At 60.1% G+C, this 16,702-nt stretch overlaps 1 non-coding gene across 1 annotated transcript; it reads right to left on the minus strand.

The window, feature by feature from the left end:
- Positions 1 to 2,527: 2,527 nt before the first annotated feature.
- LOC131828283 (U4 spliceosomal RNA) lies at positions 2,528 to 2,670 on the minus strand. Its single transcript, XR_009352312.1, has one exon. It is a non-coding gene; the product is annotated as a U4 spliceosomal RNA (small nuclear RNA).
- Positions 2,671 to 16,702: the final 14,032 nt, after the last annotated feature.

Genomic DNA, 16,702 nt, shown 5'->3' on the forward strand with positions numbered 1-16,702 from the left:
AGAGATACCAGGTCCCTGGACGGGTGAATGGGGGTGGGGGCGGCGCGGGAAGACCACACGGGGGTGGGGGCGCGGGAAGACCACGGGGGAACGCTGTCAGCCTTTGCCGGGAAGAACATTCTGCCTTGTGTAAACATGGGCAAACCCTGAAGACGCTGTGCTCGGGGAGATGAGGCAGTCGCAAAGACGGACAGCGCGTGACTCCACTAGGTCCGCAGCCAGCACTACAGGGGCAGGAAGCGGAAGGCTGATCACAGGGGCCGAGGAGGTGACGACTTGGAGCCGGTGTCCAACAGGTACCACGTAGGCCGGCCAGGACCAGAAGAGCCCTGGAGAGGGATGGGGGTGCTCTCCCCGCGACGGGACGCCACAGACCTCCACGTTCACAAAGGGTCAGGAGGACGTTGTGTATATTTTACCACAATAACAAAAAAAGGAAAAGGAAACAATTTTTTTAAAAATTGGAAACAAGCTAAACATCCAGCAACTGGAGAATTTTTCACTCGGAAGGAAAGAAAAGAGTCGGGCGTGGCGCTCCTGCTTTCCTATGCAAACTGGGTGTCTCCGTAACACACGGGCGGGCGCCGGGGCAGCTTGTCCGCCCCGGAGCAAAGGTCAGAAGCGCACCGTCTTGACAAAACCCAGCCTGGTTCACTGCCTCCCGTTCTGATGCGTTCGTTCCAGGGCCTTCTGGGGAGCAACCCCCACCCACACAGCCAGGAGGGTCCCCAGAGGGGCACAAAGGGGCGTGACGGTGTTGGAGGAGGAGCCTACACAGAGGGGCAGGGTGTGCTGATGGACGGCTGGGCTCCATCCCCCCCCAAGGGGAGAGGGGACAAGAGCCGCGACGTTGGGGGGAGCCCGCAGAAGCGAGGCGCGTCTCTGGTGGGTCTGGGGTGTGGGAAGGTGGAGCGCGGGCCTTCCCCTCTGCACCCTGGGCCACTGGCCTTGTCCACCTCCATCCCGCACCCACCTCCCCTGCCTGCTTCTGAGAACGGGGGCAATGGACTGAACTTGCCCGTGTCGTGACCTTGACTTCTGGGTTGAGAAGACTCGGCGTTGGGGGACGTCCCTCCACCTGGTCCTCTCCTGTCCGAGTCCCTCGTCTGTCTCTGCAACTGGCCCTGGCCAGGCCGGGAGGACAATGGCTGCACGAGCATCACCTCACGGACGTCCTTCCTCTGTTAGACGACTCTCGATTTATTTTGCTCACGGTATGTTTTAGGTAAGGTTTGCGGTCTCCCACGGCCGCGGCGGCTGAGGTGGCGAAACGCCTGTATTCTGACAGTTTCCAGCAGATGGCAGCCGCGCGCCCGTCCGGAGACAATCCTGCCCCCCCTCCCCCCCCCCCCCCCCCCGCGGCTGGGACGACCCCGGAGGCTCCGTGGGGGACACTCAGTGCCCGTCAGCTCTTGAGGCCGCAGAGAAGTGGTCCGGAATCCAAGTGCCTTTCTGGCCCGACGTCATCTCAGACCCGTGCTTCTCAGCGCGGCACGACACAGGACTCTCAGAAGATGGTGGGTTTTGGTTTTGTTCCCGCGTGTTCAGGCGTGGAAGCCACTGGGCGATGCGGGACGACGGGGACCCCGCAGATCTGACACCCGAAGACACACGGTGCCCATCAGTACCGCGGCCGGGCGTGAGAGCTTTCTTAAAAGTCTGGGAAAAAATTAACCGTCTATGCTCTGGAATCGATGCTGGATTAAATATAAAAAATGTCATTTAGGAGCTTCGCGGGTACCCTTGGCTCCCACGCAGGTCTACTTCCGTTTAATGTCAACAATCTGAGCCTGGAAGCCAGTGCCCACAGCCCCAGCGGCTGCGAGTCCAATTTAAGTGGGAAAAATTACAGTAGAACGAAAAACCAGTAAAACATCTTTGTGTGAGTAACACTTACATATCATTGAAGGTGAAGGGCAAAACACTTCCCTTCCCAAACACAGGGATGAGCACGGCTGTGCACGAGCCCACGGCAGGCGCGCGCCCTCTGTCGGCCCCAGCCCTGCCCCGAGCGTGAACACTCTTCTGCGTACCCCAGGGCCCTGCAGAATGTCCTCCTGGGATGGCGGCCACTTACCCATCGCTCCTGAGCTGTGACTCTCGGTTTTCCCCACACATTATTATTTCTTTTTTCGAGATTATTTATTTATTTATTGGACAGACAGAGATCACAAGCAGGCAGAGAGGCAGGCAGAGAGACGGGGAAGCAGGATCCCCGCTGATCGAGATGCGGGGCTCGATCCCAGGACCCTGAGATCATGACCTGAGCCGAAGGCAGAGGCTTTAACCCACGGAGCCACCCAGGCGCTCCAGACACATTATTTTTTTAAAGATTGTATTTATTTATTTGAGAGAGAGAGAGCACGAGTGGTGGGAGGGAGGGCAGAGGCAGAGGGAGAAGCAGACGGTCCACTGAGGAGAGACCCAACATGTTGCTCCATCCCAGGACCTTGAGATCATCACCTGAGCCAGTTAGATGCTTAACTAAGTCACCCATGCGCCCCCTCCATATATTATTTTGGTAAAGTTATTTTATTGATTTGGGGGGTTGTAAATATAAAAGATTCCTATATAAATATTGCTGGGGAAAAACTGAGAAAAGTTTTCGATTAGCAATAATCGCCCCTCAGATAAGCCTCATTGGCTGTGATACGGCCACTGCACTGAGCTGGGAAGAGCTCGAGAGATCCATATGTTCTCAAAGTTGAGGTAGCAAAATCTCACAAGTTTTCGATGTCAGAAATGTCACCCTTGGAGATGTCTGTGCACTGTGCCGGTCCTAGGTTTGGGTTTGGACGAGGCAAGGTCTAGGATACAAACACCTGTACACCTGGGATAAGTGGATATTTTTTATTTTGTGGAAATCATAGCAAAATTCCATATCATGATGCCAGATCATTTATGCAAAAAACAATCACCAATACCAAATAATGTCACTCATTATTTAGAGGAAATAAAAACTACAAAACCAAATAATTAAAATGATGGAAAATGTGACAAGTACGATGGTTTTCAGCAAAGTGAGTGCTGGCCAGCTGTGCCCCCTCTTCTGCTGCTGCATGGCTGGCTGGCTGCTGGCCCCCTGGGGGCAGGTGAGACCACGTGACAAGTGTAGGCCAATGAGAGGTAAGAGGAAGTGACATCTTCCTACGAGAGCCTTTAATTGCCAGAGTTCTTTCCCGCAGCGAGGAAGACCAGGAATGTTCTAGATCGTGGTCATTTATTCAGCCTGGATCCCGCAATGAAGCCAGTGGAGCAGAGTCTCAGCCAATTCACTTATTAGGAGTAAGAATAAATTTACAAAAAGGAAATGGGAAACAACCCAAGTATCCATTGACATGTACCCATGTACAAACGGGAGACTCATTCAGCCTTTAAAAAGAATGGAATTCTGATACGCACAACAATTTGAATGAACCTTAAAGTCATTATGGAATGCAAAGCAATCCAGACACAAGAAGAGAGATCCCGTATGAGTCCACTCACTGGAACTGCAGAGAGTAGTCTAATACACAGAGACAGAATGGAGATCAGTGCTGCCAGAGGCCGCGGATGGGGCAGGACATGGTGAGTATCATTTAATGGGTCCAGAATTTCACTCTGGAACGACAAGAAAGTTTGGGAAATGAATAGTGCAATGGCTGTAAACTACACGGAGTGTATTTGATGCCACGGAACTATACCATGTTAAGATGGTTAAGATGGTAAATTTTGTGTTTTACACATTTTAACACAATTGGAAACTTATTTTATTTTTCAAATTTTTAATTTAAAAAAATTTTTTAAAAGTTTTATTCATTTATGTAATCTCTACGCCCAACCTGGGGCTTGAACTCGTGACCCCAAGACCAAGACATCAGGCTCCCTGCTCAGTGGGAAGCCTGCTTCTCCCTCTCCTACTCCCTCTGCTTGTGTTCTCCCTCTCACTGTCTTTGTCTCCGACAAATAAATAAATAAAATCTTTCAAAGAAAAATAAAGTAAACACCTGTACCGAAAAGAACAAATATCTCAAATTAATAACCTAATCCTTCACCTTAAGAAACTAGAAGAGTGGGACGGCTGGGGGGCTCAGTGGTTTAGGCCTCTGCCTTCGGCTCAGGTCATGATCTCAGGGTCCTGGGATCGAGTCCCGCATCGGGCTCTCTGCTCGGCAGGGAGCCTGCTTCCCCCTCTCTCTCTGCCTGCCTCTCTGCCTACTTGCGATCTTTGTCTCTCTGTCAAATGGATAAATAAAATATTTTTTAAAGATTTTTATTTATTTATTTGATAGACAGAGAGAGATCACAAGTAGACAGAGAGGCAGGCAGAGAGAGAGAGGGAGCAGAGAGCCCGATGCGGGGCTCGATCCCAGGACCCTGAGATCATGACCTGAGCTGAAGGCAGAGGCTTAAACCACGGAGCCACCCAGGCGCCCCTAAATAAAATATTTTTTAAAAAATAATATAACATAGGGCGCTTGGGTGGCTTACTTAGTTAAGCAACTGCCTTCAGCTCAGGTCACGATCCCGGAGCCTCAGGATCAAGTCCCGCGTCGGGCTCCCAGCTCCACGGTGGGCGGGAGGGGGGGGGGGGTCGGCTTTTCCTTCTGACCTTGCCTCTCATGCTCTCACTCACTCTCTCTCTCTCAAATAAATAAATAAAATCTTTAAAAAATAATAACACAACATAAAAAAAAAAAACCTAAATGGAATTTCTTCAAAAAAAAAAAAAAAAAACCAAACAAACAAACCTGAATTGTTCACTTTTAAAGGAGTGAGTTTTATGATCGTGAATTATATTTAGAGAGAGAGGGCAGGAGACACTGAGACAAGGCAGGCTGGTTTGCCAGCCAGGGAAAGGGAAGGGAGCCAGCCTGTCATTGCGGGGACATACAAAGAGACACAACTGGTTCTCAAGGGCGGACGGAAATCCGAGGGACAGGAGCGGTTACACCTCAGCCTGAAGTCAGGGGTAGGTCGGGGCAGCACCGCGTGCCCACTCAACTCTCCGGCAGGTTGGGCCGGCGCCTGGTAAATCCTCTCAAGTTACAAAGTGGTTCAAGATAAAGAGACGGAAGGTCCGGGGGAGGCTGAGGAGTTCCCGACCAAGTCAAGAGAAGGAGAGCAGGCTCTGCGTGTCCAGAGGGTCTCAAGGTTCCGCAGTCTGTCCAGAAGACACCTGAGGGCATGTCCGCGGGCACACACAGCTCATGGGCATCAGATGGGTAAGAAACCAGTTCGTTGTTTTTTGGTCTTTTTTTTTTTTTAAAAAAAGATTTTATTTTTAAGTAATCTCTACACCCAACATGGGGCTTGAACTCACAGCCCTGTGATCGAGAGTCACACATTCCACCCGCTGAGCCAACCAGGGGCCCCCAGTTAGTTTTATTTTAAGAAAAATTCTCTGGGGCGCCTGGGAGGCTCAGTGGGTTAAGCATCTGCCTTTGGCTCAGGTCATGATCCCAGAGTCCTGGGATCCAGTCCTGGGATCCAGTCCCATACGGGGCGGGGTGGGGGGATCCCTGATCAGCCGGGAATCTGCTTCTCCTTCTGCGCCGCCCCTCCCCCTGCCGGTGAGGCGCTCTCTCTCAAAAGTAAATTTTAAAAATCTTTGAAAACATTTCTACAGCGGAGAGTTGGAATACAAGGAGCCACTCCCACTTACCCATACCAGCCCCTCAACAGAGAGGAGCCCATGGCCCACGTTGTGGTCTCTAGACCCATCCTGTTCCTGTTCCCCACACCCCTCATCGCCACGAAGACGAGGGCTCTTTTACAAGATAATAATCACAATACCCTTATGGTGCCTAAACCAGCAATCCTTTCCAATATCGTCAAGGAAGCAGGACCCTGGATCCGGACGCGCCCCCACCCAGAACAAGATGCAAATGAAAGCCACAGACCTGGCGTGGGGCTACACACTGTGAGAGGAGCCGAGCCCGGAGTCCACTTGGAGTGATAGAAACCGCTGCCCTGGCGCTGCCCCCATGCCAGGCCCACCCTCCGCAGACTGAACATGGGCTCGAGTTGCTGGGACGGGGATGTGGACCCAAGGTGGAGCCCCGGGACAGGCCGACACCCGTCCTCAGCTGGAGCTCCAGACGCGGAGTTCCCAGGGCTTCCTGGTGCCCCCCCACCCCCCGAGCCGGCATGTGCTGCTGGCTGAAGGGCAGGAGGGCGTCCAGTCTCTGGGGGCCTGAGTTCTGGGGCCTGGACACCAGGGCGGCCTGCTTTCCCCGCAACCGGCCAGGTCCTCCGCCCGCACTCTGGCCTTTCCTCCGCCTGGGCCCAGGGTTCACGTCCCTGAGCTCCGCAAGGCTACGCATCTCTTCCCAAGTATTAGAGAAATACTTGCTTCGAAGAGTTTGTTGCTTTTTTCCCCCCAGTGGACCGTGGGGTCTCCTGCTGACAGAGACTGCTTCCTTCTCTTTCCTCGCGGTTACTTGGCCTTCCTGCTTTCCATTCCCCCGAGGCTTGAGGCCCGACGGCGACTGCGTAGCTTGTGTACAAGGCAGAACGGCTCCTGCCGGCTCTCAGTGACAAGCAAAAGGGCCAGGAGTGCCTGGGGGCTCAGTGGGTTAAAGCTTCTGCCTTCGGCTCGGGTCATCATCCCCAGGTCCTAGGGTCGAGCCCCGCATCGGGCTCTCTGCTCCGCGGGGAGCCTGCTTCCTCCTCTCTCTCTGCCTGCCTCTCTGCCTACTTGTGATCTCTGTCTGTCAAATAAATAAATAAAATCTTAAAAAAGAAAAAAAAAAAAAAAAAAGCAGTCAGGATCTAGGGGTGCCCAGGAGGCTCAGTCAGGGGAGTGTCTGACTCTGGGTCTCAGCTCAGGGCTGGGTCTCGGGGTCGTGAGTTCAAGCCCCGTGCTGGGCTCCGTGCTGGGTGCAGACCTACTTTAAAGAAAGGTCATGTTTTAGAGCTAATTTGCTAAGAGTTTTTCTGGGATTTGCTTGTTTTTATAATCACGGATAGGTACTGGAGTCGATCAGCTGCTCTCCTGCGTGGATCCATGTCTCTCTTTGTTCCCTACCGTCTGTCAACCATGTGAGTGACATGCGCTGCTCGGACCGTCGGACCACCTTGCATGGCCGACACTCCCGGACTCTTCTCTCAAACGTTGTGGCGTTTTACAACCATGTTGCATGTGTGTCCTGACATGGCGCAGCTCAGCGCCCCTTGGCCCTGCGTTGTCCTTTTCTGGTTTTGGAATCGACAATTGTTCTAGCCGCATAAAACAAGTTTGCTAGATCTTCCCTTTTCCTATTTTATCTGGTTTCGTGGGAACCCCCGCCATGAGTTCACAAAAAATCTCTTTTTGCAAGTTTGGTGGAACGTACTTCTAGAGGTACGTGGGCCTGGAGATTTCGTGGTGGGAGATGCTCGAATCACCATTTCATTGACCTGCTGAAAGCGTCCGTTCAAACTGTTTTCCAGTTTGAACACATTCTATACCTCCAGGAACGCAGACATTGTATCTAGGTATTGAGATGACTTGAGTTTTTGCAGAAATCTTATTTGGGTCTTTCGTTATGGACTGTGCTGGATGTTCCACGATTTCTTCCTGGGCTGATGCTCGGGCAGAAATGTTCCCTCTGAGCTCAAAGCGTAGGTGTGCCTGGTCTGTGGGACTTGGGCACCTGGTGGGTCTAGGGCGTCTGGAGAACCCATCCGCCGGCCGCATCGCTGGCTCTTCAACGCGCCTCTCTGGTTTCCGTCTCTCTGAACCACCCGCTTCTCTGGGGCGTGTGTCCTGGGCAGCGGTACCTGGACCTGCATTTTGGGACCGATTCTGAGGGGCTGCTGGGTGCTCCGAGCTCGGGGCTGCTCTCATCCTTCAGGGTGCCCATCTGCAACACCGCCTGGCCGGGAGTCAGGACTGCTTTCTTTGGTTCATGAGGTTTTCGGGTTTTTGCTTTGTTTTTTTGTCTTTTTTAAAGATCTCATTTATTCACTTGACAGAGCGCAGGAGAGAGACGGAGCATAAGCAGGGGGAGCGGCGGCAGAGGGAGAGGGGAAGCAGGGCGCTGCGGAGCAGGGAGGCCGACGTGAGACTCAATCCCAGGACCCTGCTCATGACCTGAGCCGAAGGCAGGTGCTCGCCGGACTGAGCCGCCCAGGCGCCCCTGGCTTTTGGTTTCCAGTGGACCCTCGCAGGACGCCTGGTGACGCAGTCGCCTGAGCGTCCCACTCTTGGTTGCAGCTCAGGTCACGATCGGGGTGGTGGGATCGAGCCCTCGTCGGGCTCCGAGCTCCCCGAGGAGTCCGCCTCCCTCCGTCCCCCTCCGCTTCTCCCCGCGGGCCCGGCGCTCGCACGCTCACCGTCTCGAAAAGGAAGGAGCAAAGGCACCAACGAGATGTTAAAACCAGTGCGGTCGGCGCCTGCGGACGTACGACGCGGACACGCGGGATCCTGCTGGCTTTGCAAATCCAGCCCCAGATCTCCCCTAACTGGAGAGGTCAGCGCGGCCTCAGGCTCCCGGGACCACCGCCAGGGGCTGCTTCCTGCCCTCCTGCCGCGCCGTCTCCTTCCCGCTTCCAGGCTTCCAGAGTACCCCCCACACACACCCCGCAGGGACGTCCGCCGCGATTCTAAGGAGACTCGTGCGCCCGCGTCGCTGCCCCTGCTCTCCGGTTCCCTCTCCTCCCTTCCCATCCGCATCTCGGCTCCCCGGCGGCCGCCCGCCACCCCCCGGGCCCTCCTGTCCGCGCCCCGGCCGCTCGCTCTGTCCTCTGCTCCCGCGGCGGCCGCCCCCGCCCCGTCTCTGTTGGCTCCTTTCCCTCCTTCCTCCTTCCCGTCCCCGGGGCGGACCGGCTCGCGGCTGCCTCCCCCCGCCGTGCGTGAGGACAGCACCCCATTACCTGGCGTCCGGAGTCCGGCACCAGCCCCCTCAGCCACACACTCCTCTCCTGACGGGTGTGGACGTCTCTCTTGTCTGGGACTCCCGTCAGGGCGGCTCTCCTGGGTCCCCACCAGCCCCCCGTCCTGTTCCATCGCTCCTCCGGACGCCCAGGGAGGTTTGTTCGTCACACCCGCCAGGACGTCTCTACCTCCGCCCGCAGCGAGGCCGTGGCCTGGTCACCGGGGTCGCCCCTGCGTCCCCGTTGCTCGTCCTGCCTCTCCCTGCCTCGAAGAGCCTGCCTAGCTCCTCCAGCCTTGGCCGCAGACGCGTGGTGCTGGCCTCAAGGCCCCGGTCGCCTCCCCCGTGTTTCCCCAAGTGTCCGTGTGTAGCTCACAGGTCCGTCCACCTCGGCGTGTGTGCACCGGGTCGCGTGCTACATGGCGTCGTCTGTGAGACCTTGGCTGTGCCCTCAGGGCGTTGGTGGTGTCGCCCAAACTCCCTCTCCTGGGCCAGTTGCCACAGAAGCTGCCTGGCCATCATGCCCGTCCCTCCCGAGTGGACACACTCTCAGGGGGAGCGCTGGAAAGGTGGTCCCTTGGCTTTGGAGGGCAAGGGGGCAGTGGTCAGGGGGACTTTCCTCAGCACCTCCGGCAGCCATGGTGGCCTCGGCTGTAGAGGCCTGGGAGTCCGTCCCTTTCGGTGGCCATCCAGAAGAGACCACGAGCAGTGTGCGTTTCCTGGGGACGCAGTCAGTGCCCGGGCAGGTGACATTGCCGCCCTGTGTCCCAGAAGGGCCACGGGACACCCTGGTCGGCGGTGCGCAGTCCATCACGCTGATCCGTGACTCGAGGGTGTCCTGGCTGCGGGACCCGGTGATACCGTGCGTGCTCTGTTTAGACACCGGCCAGCCCCGTGGGTGGAGACACACCGACCAGGAGGAGCAGCGCATGCAAAGGCCCTGAGAGTGTGGGGGCGGGGAGAGGCGTGGGGGAGCCGCGAGGGGGAGGGCAGGTGGGGGCGGGCCAAGCTCTGCAGACCCAGGATGGCCTGGCGAGACTCCGCTCTTCATCCAGGCGAGAGGAAGGCCACGCAGGCTCTCAGATGTGGAGGGCGGCGGGCCGTCGGGGCGGCGGCTCGTGTGCTGTCCGTTTGTGCTCACTCTGACCACACGCCGGGGTGTAAAGGGAGTCGTGCTCTGCTCCGTCTGCCGCGCCTCCCACTCAGCCGGGCTCAGCCGCGGGCTCCCCGTTCTGGGGACGTCGTGTAAGGTCCTCCGGCGGCCGGGAAGGATCTTGAGCCCAAGCCACCACGATGCCGTCTTATCACATTGGTTGAGTTGTGGCCTCTCCTGCCCAGGGGGGTCACCGGCACCGTCCCCTCCACCTGCTGCCCTGTGGGGAAGAGAACCCTTGTGTGGACAGCCGCTGCATGCCTGACGCCCTCAGCAAGGGGCTCGGGGGCTGCCCAGCCACTCAGCAGCTTCTAGAACCTCGAGCCAGCCCTGGGGCACGAGCCCCCCCCCCCCCCCCCCCCCGAGAGCAGCTGGGGTCGGGCTCCCACCACCAGTCACCGCAGGGCAGCAGCCGGCCGTCCACCCGGCCCGCCGCCTTCGCCCGGCCTCTGCCTACGTCCTCCTGCCCCAGGCTCCGTCCGCCCTCAGCCCCTTTCCCTGCAGAGCAAGCCGGGTCACTCTCCCATGCTCCGGCCCCACCTTCAGGCCACGTGATGTCACGGCCGCCTCCCCCATGGGCAGGAAGCCAGCCGCCCTGAGCCGTTTGCAGGCCTGAGCCTGCGCCCTCCCGGGCCGGGCGCTGCCTCGGAGCCCCTCCGCCCCGTCCTCCCCCGGCCCCAGCTGCGGGCGCGGGGCCGCTGTGCCTCCGGTCTGTGGCCCGTGGCTGGAGCGCTTCAGCCCGGCTCTGTCCCTGGTGCCTCTGCCTTCGCGTGCCGCACTCTCCAGGCTCTGTGGAGAACACGGGTCCCCCCGGGTGAGGCCGCCCTGATGACCTCACCGTCCCTCCATCACGTCACCTGCCAGAACCTTAGCGCCAAGTAAGGTCAGATTCCCAGGTCCTGGGTGAGGGTTTCGACATCTTTTTTGGAGACACGGTTCAATACATATCAGCTGCTGACCCAGTGGCAGCCAAGGTGATTTAATCGGCATTTGTGGGAGTGACAAATGGGTTTCTTTTGTCTTGCGGCCGGGAGGCACACAGGGCTGCACCCAGGCTGCCTTTAAGAAGTAACAGGAAAGCAGAGAAAAGAAGCAGCTGTGCTCTGCCTGATCAGCAGGACCAAGCTGTTCCTGAAGGCGCACTTGCCGGGCTTCTCATGCATGTGAGCTGAAGGCCTGCCTTCTGCAAAGTTTCTGTCACTAGCAACCCACGCGGCCTCCACTGAGGAGAAACTGGTGCAAGGGCTGGGCTTTACAAGCTGTGGCCCCTGAGGAAGTTGGGGGGACCAGAGGCCACTCCCTGCTCAGGGAAGTTGGTGATACACTTGGCCCAGGCGAGGCCAGTGACCACGCCTCCTGCCCCAGCCCTCCCTGCAAGTGGTTGGAGGCCGGGCGAGGGCGGTGGGCCGGGTGGACGGCCGGCTGCTGCCCTGCGGTGACAGGTAGCGGGAGCCCGACCCCGGCTGCTCTCGGGGGGCTCGTGCCCCAGGGCTGGTTCGAGGTTCTAGAAGCTGCTGAGTGGCTGGGCAGCCCCCGAGCCCCTTGCTGAGGGCGTCGGGCTCAGGAGCGGCTGTCCACAGAAGCGGCCTTTTCCCCACATGGCAGCAGGTGGAGGCGACGGCCAGGGGGCACTGGTCTCCAGGACAGACTGGAGTCCCCGATGCTCTGCACAGGGGGACCCGCCCGGCCCCGATCCCCACTGCACGCAGCGACCTGGCCTGGGGAGAAAGGCTGGCCGCCGCTGGGACGTGGTCGTGCTCTTGAGGGCCGGGACTCGGGCACCTGTGAGGTGCTCAGAGAGGGAGGCGTGTGGGAACCAGGCAGCCAGGGAGCGATGGAGAAAGTGCATGTTTGCCTCTTGCCAGCCCCTCTGCCTAGCCCGAGGAGGACACCTGTCCCCTCACTGCCAACAAAAGCCAACGAGACCTTCTCCAGATCCTCTGGGATGAAAGCCGGAGGTTTCTCTCTCTTACCCTGCAGCGCTGTGACGGGGAGCCTGGAGCTGGGGCTGCGCGGACGCCCCTGCGGCTCGGCCTCGTCAGGTCCCTCTCGCTCTCTTCCCTCGGGCTGGCTTGAATCGAGTATCTGGTGACCCACGAAAGCCTTGGGTCTTCCTGGACCTCCATGGCCCAGAGGGGCCTCTGTCTGGCCCAGCCGTGTGGCTGCCTCTCCAACTCTGGGGGAAGGCCCGCCTGGGACAGGGGCGCAGGTCCCTTGGATCCCAGGATCCCCCAGACTTGGGCTTTCTGTCGTGAAGCCACACACCCCTGTGAGGGCCAAACCGTGGCTCTTCCCGAGACCTCGTAAATCTGCGTCTTGCGAAGAAAAGCCTCTTATTTCAACACACGCCTCCTGCCCATCAAGAGGGTGGTAAACGAGCCTTCGCAGGAATCAGTTCCCCCAGACACACCCCACCCCATGCCGCCCTTTCTTCCAGGCATTTGGAGTGCCCCCAGCCCCCGGGGGGGCAAAGCCTCAGGCGTGTGAGCTGCCAGACCTCCCCAGCTCAGCCCAGGCCGGGGGAGCACAAGTCCCCTCGACAGCTCCCTCCTGACCCCGCCTGGGCCACCTGAACTTCCTCACCCCAGCAGACTCGACCCACGGCAACCTGGAGCCCTCAGGCCTCAGGCCCCATCAGGCCGCATCCCTCTGAAGCCGGCCCCTCGCACTGGCCTCCCCGCCGCGAGCCACGGCACGTTCATGCCAGTTCACCCGGCCCAGGCCAGGGCGTCAGGGCGGTGGGGCTCACGGCGGCCAGTCTGGGCTGTGTCTGCAGAACTCGTGCTGACGGCATTCCCTCCCGGAGACCCCGGTCCGGCCACGGCCCGTGTCGCAGGGCCCGCGGCCGGGCTGCGGGGTGGAAGTCAGCCTAGCCGCGGCCCACGGCCCTTATCCCAGACGGGGAGGGGCCGCTGGGTGAGGTGCGGCCTCTGGAGAGGTCCCGGGAGCATCAGGTTGAGGGTGCCAGACGAGGGCGCTCCAAAGGGAAGTCTGGGAGGTGCACGCGGCCTGTGCCTGAGCCCGGGGGCCGCATGAAGTGTGGCGCCCAAGGCCACGGCTTCGGCAAACCAGTCTCTGCTGGGCATGCAGCCGGGAGAGAGAGGCTGCCCGGAGATCGGGGCCCCTGCTCCTTTCCTGTCCCTCTTGACGACAGGCCACGCCATGCTGCTGGGACCCGAGAGCCATGCCCCGTGGGGGAGGAGAACCACGTGGCCAGCCCAAGCCGCCGCCAGCGAGGTGAGGCCCCCTCGGAGCCCCGCTGGGTGGTGGCTACCGTCCTCCCCCGGGGGAGCCTGGCTCAGCCCAAGACCTTGGCCCCAGGTCCCCCTGGGCAAGGCCAGAGGCCGCCCCAGTTCAGCCCCTGGCCTTCCCGTCCCCTGCCGCAGGCCTTTGGTCAGCTCTGCGAAGACCCAAACAGAAGCCTGACCCGGCCCTGCTTCGGGGTGGGGAACCGACCACAAGGACCAGGTGTCAGGAGTGAAACTCCTCTCCCCGATGGGAGGCCTGAGCAAGAGCAGGGACAAGGTGGCAGGGACCAGGGGCCAGAGGGCACAGCTGGTCCAGAATCTCCCTGCGCAGAGAGGCCACCCCGGCGGCTGGGTACACCCAGGCGCACGGCGACATCTGTGTGTGGGGCCCACATGCTAGGCCGTCTGCGGACCCAAGGGTGGAGGCTGAGCACAGGGTCGGACGGGCAGGGTGGGCTGGGCGGTGCCGTGGGACGGGCCTTCCATCCACCCCGCCTGCAGCCTGTCCCGGCCTGTCTGCCCGCCCACCCCACCCAGCATTTTCCGATGGAAAGTTCCCCGGCAACAGCAGCACAAACCCCACGACAAGGACGAGCCCAGGCAAGGGCGGCCCGAGTGGCTTCAGGCCGTGAGGTGGGGGGCGGGGGCAGGCACTCTGCTGTCAGGCGGCTGGGGGGGCGCCCGCCATGCTTCCAGGCTGCCCCCGAGGTTGGGATTTCCTTTGCAGGCTGGATCTCTGGGTTCCCTCCCCAGGCAGGGTGTGTTCCTGGGAGGGTCTGGGGCTCAGCATGGTGGTGGGCACGTTCCTAGGCTTGTCTGCTGGGCAGAGTGTCCACTCCGTGGAAGCAGCCAACACCAGACGAGGGATCAGTAGGCGAGTGAATGAATGGGCAAACCTGAGCACAGACTGAAAGCGCGATAGAGAACCCTGAGCTGGCAGGGAGCCAGGAGGGCCCCTTCAGGGGAATCAACCCTTGTGCAAGGGGCCTGGGAGAAGGGGCTTCCAGGCTGGACGGGGGAGGGTGCGTCCCGCATGTGGGGTTCCCGGAAGTAAGAGCCACCAGTTGGGAGGGTCTTGTCGGGAAGCCTTGGGTGGGGGGTAACCAGGCCCCGGGGAGGCGGGAGGAGAAGGCAGACCAGGGGCTCAGATCTGGCTCAGGAGGAGGGGGAGGTGGGAACCCCCAGAGTGGTTCTGCGATCCCCGGTTTGTCGATCCAGCCAGAGGCTCCCCAGCGCGTGAGACTTGCCCCCACTTCCCCTGACGCCGGCCGCGCACAAGGCAGGCTTGGCACCCATCGCCCGTGGCCTCTCCGGTGCCTGTGGGCTGGGTGGGGGCTGCTTGGGGTGAGAGCGCACTGCCCCGTCCACGGCACAGGGAACAAGGACGGGGCGAGGAGCCGCAGCCTGCTCCCCACGCTCAGGCCGAGGCCCAGGGGCACACAGCACAGCGAGGGCGGCTGGGGCTGGCCAGGAGCTGCAGAGCTGTGCCAGGCGGACAAAGGACACTGCGGCTCCAGGGGCTCCCGTGCAGGCTGTGGAGGGCGGGAGCCGCATGCCTGAGCCTGCTCGGACAGGGGCCACCGGCAATGACCCCAAGACAGCAAGTCCACAGTGTGAGGCCGGCACTGGCCGCGCGCACCAGGGTATGGGGGTGCTGGGCAGGCCAAGAGCCCCCCAACCCCGCCGCCCATCCCTCGTGTTGGAGGCTGCCCCGGGCCCTGTCTGCCTTGGGGAAACCAGCTACGAGGTTGGGCTGCCCAGGGGAGGAGAAGAGCCACGCCTGGGCCTGCCCGAAATTCCCGGGCTGCTCCCACCAGCGTCTCCCTGGGCCTGGGAGAGGACAGCAGTGGCAAAGACCACGGGAGGCGGGCCCTGCTGACCAGTGGGGCAGCCAGTCCTGGGGGGCCTAGGCAGTCTGGGGCGGGGTGAAGGTTGGGGCACCACGCAGAGAGCTGGCGGCAGGGGGCTGGGAGGGAGGCCGGGTGAGTGGGCTGCTGCACCTCGAGGCTGGGCTCTCCCTCCCCAGCCATGCTGCAGGTAGAGGTGAAGCCTCTGGGACGGAGCGGGGAGCAGGACCCCGAACTGAAGGTCGCGTGGGGGCCTTGGCGAGCCGACGGCGTGGGAGTCGGTGGAGCTGGTCACCAGTGAGGGGGTCTATAGGCTGAGGACAGCTGGGCCAAAGTCCCGCAGCTGCCCCGGAGCACTGGGGGGTGGGGTTAGCTCCCCCAGAGTCTTGGGGGAAGAGAAAGGTGACCTGGGGGCTCTGCCCTGGGGCCCTGGCTGTCCGTGGAAGGGGTCCATTCAGAAGAGACCTGCCCTCTGGAGTGCTGAGGAGGAAGGAAAGCTGGGGCAGGCAGGGTGACCAGAAGGCTTTTTGGGGGCCACCTGGCTGGCTCAGTCGTTAAGCATCTGCCTTCAGCTCGGGTCATGATCCCAGAGTCCTGGGATCGAGTCCCACGTTGGGGGGGGGGGGTTCGTGCTCAGCGGGGAGCTGGCTTCTCCCTCTGCCTCTGTTCTCAGTTGTTCTCTCTCTCTGGCTCTCTCAAATAAACACATACATAAATAAAAGAAGGCTTTTCGTGGCAATTTCCAGACTTGGCGCCCATCTCTTGTGGAACCTCAAGTCCCCTCCCCCGCAGGGTCAGGGCTGCAGACACTGGGGGCCTGGCCAGGCCACCAGAGGCAGGCGCGGGCAGCAGGAGACAGCACTGGGTCAGCTTGACGCCGTCCCAGTTGGGCTGGGGACAGAGAGGGGGGCACCTTCTAGTGGCTCTAACAAGTAGAGCTCCTAGTTTAGAGCTCAGTGATGCTAATTATGACCCCCCACTTATGCAGTAACTGGAAAGAAAACCTATTTGGAGCAAGATGTAAAAAAGTTAATTCTGAAGCCCAGGCAGGCATTCTTCCAGGTTTAAGGCTGCCTGGAGGCACAGCCCACCAGGGCCTCCCCCCCCACCCCCATCTCCTCCAGCACAGGAGGGCTGGGGTGGCGGAGAGATGCCGAGGTCGCTCCCCTTCTCACTCGCTGCAGCTCTGGTCTGCACACGCGAGCCTGGACTCGGCTTTGCAAGCTGAGAGGCTTCCACAGCACAAACCAGTCAGCGGCGGGTCAGGAGGCTGGTCCCGGTGTCGTAGGGTTGACTCCCTTTGAGGGGAACAAGGCAAGGATCTGCTCCAGGCCTCTCTCCTTGGCTGGCAGATCGTGTCTTCCCTCGGGGGTGTCTGCCCAAATTGCCCCTTTTTCCAAGGATACCAGTCAGGACGGCTGGAGGCCTCGTCTGAACGGATTACATCCACAACAACCTCCGAGTAAGGTCAGGTTCAGAGGGACTCAGGGCTTAAGACTTCAACAGGTGAACCTGGGGGAGGGACACAGCTCATCATCACGAGTAAGGCCTGTTGGTGAGTGCCCAGCAGCACGGTGGGCAGAGGCTGTGTTCCCTCCGGGCTGGGACATGCAGGCC

The sequence above is a fragment of the Mustela lutreola genome, chromosome 3 (genome assembly GCF_030435805.1).
Source record: "Mustela lutreola isolate mMusLut2 chromosome 3, mMusLut2.pri, whole genome shotgun sequence".
Lineage (NCBI taxonomy): Eukaryota > Metazoa > Chordata > Mammalia > Carnivora > Mustelidae > Mustela > Mustela lutreola.